Source organism: Oreochromis niloticus, linkage group LG3 (assembly GCF_001858045.2).
Source record: "Oreochromis niloticus isolate F11D_XX linkage group LG3, O_niloticus_UMD_NMBU, whole genome shotgun sequence".
Classification (NCBI taxonomy): domain Eukaryota; kingdom Metazoa; phylum Chordata; class Actinopteri; order Cichliformes; family Cichlidae; genus Oreochromis; species Oreochromis niloticus.
The window spans coordinates 50751808-50757500 of record NC_031967.2 but is presented as its reverse complement, the minus strand read 5'-3'; the positions used below and the strand labels follow the sequence as shown (position 1 = coordinate 50757500).

The window sequence follows — 5693 nt, the reverse complement described above, 5'->3', positions numbered from 1 at the left end:
AATTTATGAAAATTTGACAGTTTAACTGTAGAGACTCTTGTTAATACCTATAAACAGTGCACTGAAGTGTACAGATTTTAGCTCTATCCATACACTACAATAAAGATGGACCATGACACGACTAACTGGTTTCTGGACTCATTATTGAAATCTTGGCTGCTGCCAATGTCACGGGTCTGTCTCGGTGAACCAGTGTTTTGTGTTGTTTATTATCAATAGTCTTTGCATTTGTATTATTTAGAGTTCTTAGTCTTTTGGTTTCTGTCTCTGTGTTCCATGTTTGCGCTGTCTCCCCTGTCAGCCGAGTCTCTGTGTTATGTTTCCTGTTTTACTTTGACAGTCTGTGTCCTATGTTAATGTTTTCGGTTTTGCTTCCCCCTGGTCTCATCATGTTTTTATTACTCCAAGCTGTGCTCTCCTTCAGTGTCTCATTCCCTCATTATCCCTCTGCGTATTTAAGCCCGGTGTCTTCCTCTGTTTGTTGCTGGTTCATCTATATATCATCCATCACTTTTCCCTTGTTCCTGGTCTTCATGTTCCCTGTCTAAGGTTTTTATGTTTTGCGTTCCAGGTTTCTAGTTCCTTTGTATTATTTTTGTATTATTTTAGTTTAAGTTTTGTTTTGTTTAGTTTTTGAAAAATTCTGCTTTTGTTTGTTTTTTGTCCCTGCCAGAAATAAATTTGTTGTCAGTATCTGCACTTGGGTCCCGTTTCCACTCCACATGTCATCCGGGGGGGGAAATGGTTTTTGTTTTCTGGATTTTTGCATGTGTTGTTTTGCATGTTTGCTGTGTTTTCTTTCTTGTTGAGTGTTCTTATTTTTGCAGTGATTGCATGGTTTTTTTAGTATGGATAATTGCTGACATGGGCCGGAAAGGCCCCGCCCCCTTCTGATTACTAATTTGAGACACCGGAGGGGTTGACAAAAGCAGGTTGGAGGACATTCTCGAGGGGAGCTCAGGTGGCGGCAGCAACTGGCTTGGAGGCCCTGGCGACTGGGCTCCAGAGAGGCAACTGGGATTAAGGAATATTCTGCAGCGGTGCGGGAGATTTGCAGCTGGGGGACGGGCTGAGAGGTACGCTGGATGTTGGGCAAGGGGCGAGATACCTGACGCGCGCTTAGGCCTAGGATAGCAGCGGGCAGAGTTCAGAGCTCTAAGTCTCGCCCAACTAATGATTAAAAGGTGTTCCGCTTTTTAAAAGAAGAGTGACTGCCGTTCTCCTGTCCCTCAGCGGCGGCCGGTGAGACCTGGTGGAGATAGGACGCCGCTGTCTTCGCTATTCCAATGGACCATTTATGGGACTTTTAGTTTTTAGGTTTTAGTGGACTTTTTATAGTAATAATTTATTTTGCTCTTTTATTCTATTTTAATAATTGTTGTCCCTGGGCAAGGTATTTTATTGTGTTTTATGTCTGAAATAAATTATATTTTTAAAAATGTAAATTTTAAATTTCCTATTGGTTCTGGCTCCGCTACTGCTCTTCCCGTTTAAGAAGGGTTCCCCTTTTTAAAGTAGAACCTGTACTAAACCCTGCTTTTTTTACACACACATCTGCCAAGGAAGCTGTGACAGCCATGTTGTCTTTTTAAAGCCAAATGTCACCAAATATAAATTAAAAGATGGGGTAAGCTATCTGTTAATTGTATCTCACTTGGTCAAGAAGCTTGATCCAGAAAAATTCATGAGCCACTAAGATGTAGTTTAATTAGTGCCAAAAGCCAACAATTACAACTGTGCCCACCAAAACTGGAGCATGAACTTCCTGGAAGATCTGTGACAGAAAACACGCTAATCCCAGTAAAATGTTCCACAAGGTACCAATATGAAAAACAATTTTTACTCCTGAATAATAATGCTAAAACAAACTCCTTTTTACTGGCTTTTTGCATTGTGGGGACATGTACCTGATGGCACACTCACAGTGTCGGGACCAAAAATTTTGTAAAGCCGAAAAAAAAAATAATTTAAAAAACTTCAGTTTCAATGTGGAAAACGTTCCAAATAATAGCCCGTCAAATTTTCAGGGTTACCTCCACAATCCATGAAAGCCAGCGGTTTGTGGTTAGATGTGATCTTGTGATTTGGACTCATAGAGGATGTTATACACACATCACTTAAGGGCAGAAGTCTTAGAGTAGTTGATTACACTAAGTTCCTTTAAAGGCAGGGTGACAAGTTAATTAGTATGAGCACTGAGTAATGGCTCAACAAATGCATTACTGTTAACAATGAAATAAATAGTTTCCAACACAAACTTCTGCCAGTAACACATTATTAACTAACATTTTCTGTCTTTATGTAATGTTTGGTTTTACCCCATCCTTCATCCTGAATCCATTTTCTTCCTATAACATGATAGTTTTCCTGCTCTGTGCAGAAACAACAGAGGAATAACCAGACTACTGGGGACAGTCAACCAGAATACTAAACTGAGTGGCATGCACAGGCCTTTAGTATCAACTGATGATTTCCTGTCTATGACAAAATAAATCAGGATCCCAACAAATCTTAACAGAAGCACTCCCATTATGGCCATGATCATGTGGGAAGCTTTTTGTTTTGATTGGTCAAGTCGTTCCTTATTCCCACCTACTTCCCCAGGGCCTGGACGAGTTAGACCATGAATAACAGACAAACAGCAGAAAGAAATAACTGATATGCAGATGCCTGAATAGCAGAAAAATGGAACTGCATGAAAATTAGCACAGTACAAGTGTTCTACTGCCACCCATCCAAAGCACAACAGCCAAACAGACACAGTGCTAATGTTTCTAATCTTGATGCCCTGTGATTCCCGCAGATGCCAGTAGGTGATAGGATGAACAACAGCCAGATAGCGCTCCAAACAGGTCAGAACATGAAAAAAACTCTGTCCATGTAACATGACACTGAATAAATACTCAACCAACATCAATATTGTGTCATTAAATGTGTAGCTGTATACAGTCTGGAACAATGATCCTAAAACACCTAAAATCTCCAAAATCATCATGTTGTATGTGAAGAAGTCAGAGTGGGTCATTGTCATCACTGCAGGTGCAGAGTGCTGATGCCTCCAACGCTGGAAACCCATATAGAGGACGAGGATGTAGACCGGAAAGAGGAAGATGATGTTGAAGAAGGAATACATGGCAGTAATGACAGTGGTAGCTACTGAGTCCTGGCATTGTAAGCTAGAAGAGATAGAGCTGTTGGTGTAGTTGGAGAAGAGACTGAGGTAAGAGAAAGGGTTGGTGGACATGTCCTGTGAAGAGGAAAAAAAATAGTGAAATATATAATTATTAATGTAATTTGAAATTTGTAACATATATAGAAGTTTCCACTTATGCAGATAATGGTCTTATTTTTAATAACAGTGTTTTTGACCTCTCATAAAGAGTTTGATTTTAGAGGTGAATACAAGTGGCATCCTATTATTTTCTCAGGTTTTGAAAGAGATGGCATGACATTACACTGTGGGCTTCTGATATGAACAAGAAATTCCAACATCACTTAGAACAAGCATAGGCAAAATATACAAGGGCAGAACCAGTAGTTAGTAGCCCGCAACTGACACTTCTGCTTACCAATATTAAATTTGGCCTCATGGAGCCCTTGAGAGGAGCTCCCGAGGCAAATTTGAGACCATGTGGGACCATCTGAACCATCAAAGTTTACAGAGACCGTTTACAGCTGTACCGTTAAGGCACTTGGTGACTGTTATTGATGGTGTATACCAGAGGTGAATGGGAATTCTGGAGTCAGAATGCAGGCGCCGACAAGCCAACTGGAGTGTGGCTTTGACAGTGAGAGTCTGGCTGAAAATTTTATTCCATGGCCTAAGTAGTTCTGGCAAACTGTCAGCCAAATCAGGAAGAGCAAGAAGTTTTCTGCCCACATTCATGCCAACTATTCAACTGGGGCGCAGTCCAGTGCTGGGAGTAGAGTCTACGATCTCATTACTTGCCTGTCATAGATAAAGAAGAGTGTGGGGACAAGGGGGGCAACAGAACTTGGGGCCCTGAGGTAGTTAAGAAACCTTTTGGTGGCTGGGCACCAGGTGTGGATAAGTTCTTTTATACTAGTGAACTATGTTAATTAGTACTGGTACTGAAGAATTCAACACTAACTGTATGTCAGAATGTATCTGTTTTATGTAAGTGCAATGCCTATTTATTTTGGTTTTAATTTTTTTGCAGTAGTAATTTATTCATGACAACCAAGTTGTTGTCAAGTTTTCATCTTTGATTACCCTTATCCTACGCTCCTGCTATGGGAGCAGACTGCTATGCTATAAAATCTTGTCACATCTCGTTTAGATCACTGTAATTCTCTTCTCTATGGTCTACCTCATAAATCTCTCCATAAATTGAAGTTAGTACAGCTGCTCGTATTATTTCCAGAATTAGATCCACTGAACATATAACACCTGTTCTTAAACAGCTCCATTGGCTTCTAGTTCACCTACGTGTCAATTTCAAGATCCTGCTTCTTACTTTCAAAGTGCATCATAACCTCGCTCCTCCATATTTATCTGATCGTCTCCATACATACTCACCCCCTCGTACACTCCGCTCTTTTTCAGCTTCCCTTCTGTCAGTTCCACCTGCTCGCCTGACTCCCATGGGACTCAGAGCCTTTAGTCGTTCTGCCCTGAGACTTTGGAATTCACTTCCACCAGATCTCCGGGCCACAAACTCTCTCACCACTTTTAAACCACATCTCAAAACCCATCTATTCAGAATTGCATACACCTGATCTGTCTTAGTCCATTTTTACCTTGCTCACCTTTTATACTTTCATGCTTGTTTTTTTCTCTCGTATTTACCTTATGTCTAAATTTTATTTTACAATGTTTTAGTATATTGTATTGTTGCTATTGTTCTTGTGCTATTGTAAGGTGACCTTGAGGGTCTTAAAGCCGCCTATAAATAAAATGTATTACTATTACTATTATGATTATTATTATCATTCGATTTTTCAAAATAACAACACTACTGGGACTTTGGACAGGACATATTTGATTTAATTTATATGTAGTTTTAAAATTTTATTGTTTGCAATATTCTAATTCAGTTTCAGTTGTGAATACTTCTGGAGAGAAGTGAAGTAAGAATAGTGTCATACAAAATGCAATTATCCATTGATGAATGTTGATGTAAGAGGCTGAGTACAACCTACACAAGTTTCCAATCTTTTACAGAGTTCAAAAAAAATATTTATCACCCTGCCTAGGATATGAAGTGATTCTGTCTGAAGAAAAAGAAAAAGAAGTCCCTCAGAGATGATACATATTTTTCTAGCACCTTTAACAATGTGACATAGCCATCAGATGGGATGTCTTCAAAATGACTGTGTGTGTTCTGAAGGGCAAATGAATGCAATCAGTAAGAAATCAAGGCCTCAATTAACCAAAATATTTTATGAGAAGTAACAATTTTGTCTGCACGTTCTATGAAGTCTTTATAAGTTCTATAAATCCCAAACTATTACCAATATATCACATAAAATACCCAAAACATTTTAAAAAAGACTGAACATGTGTTTTAATTTCAACAAAAATTTATGCAATAAAACAATTTAGTGTCTATTTTCAGATTAAAGTCACGCTTCTGAGATTAAACACACAAGTAGTATTTTGAGAAGAAAGTCCAAATGTGAAGATTAGAGTGGTCGTTTTAAGCCAGACGACTGCCATGGCTCCTATATCC

General features: G+C 39.2%; 1 long non-coding RNA gene across 1 annotated transcript; it reads left to right on the top strand.

Moving 5' to 3' along the window:
- The first annotated feature begins 534 nt into the window (after positions 1–534).
- On the top strand, positions 535–4561 carry LOC109202543 (uncharacterized). The gene is made up of 4 exons (XR_002062463.2): positions 535–1076; positions 2804–2852; positions 3040–3220; positions 3429–4561. It is a non-coding gene; the product is annotated as an uncharacterized LOC109202543 (long non-coding RNA).
- The last annotated feature ends 1132 nt before the right edge of the window (positions 4562–5693 follow it).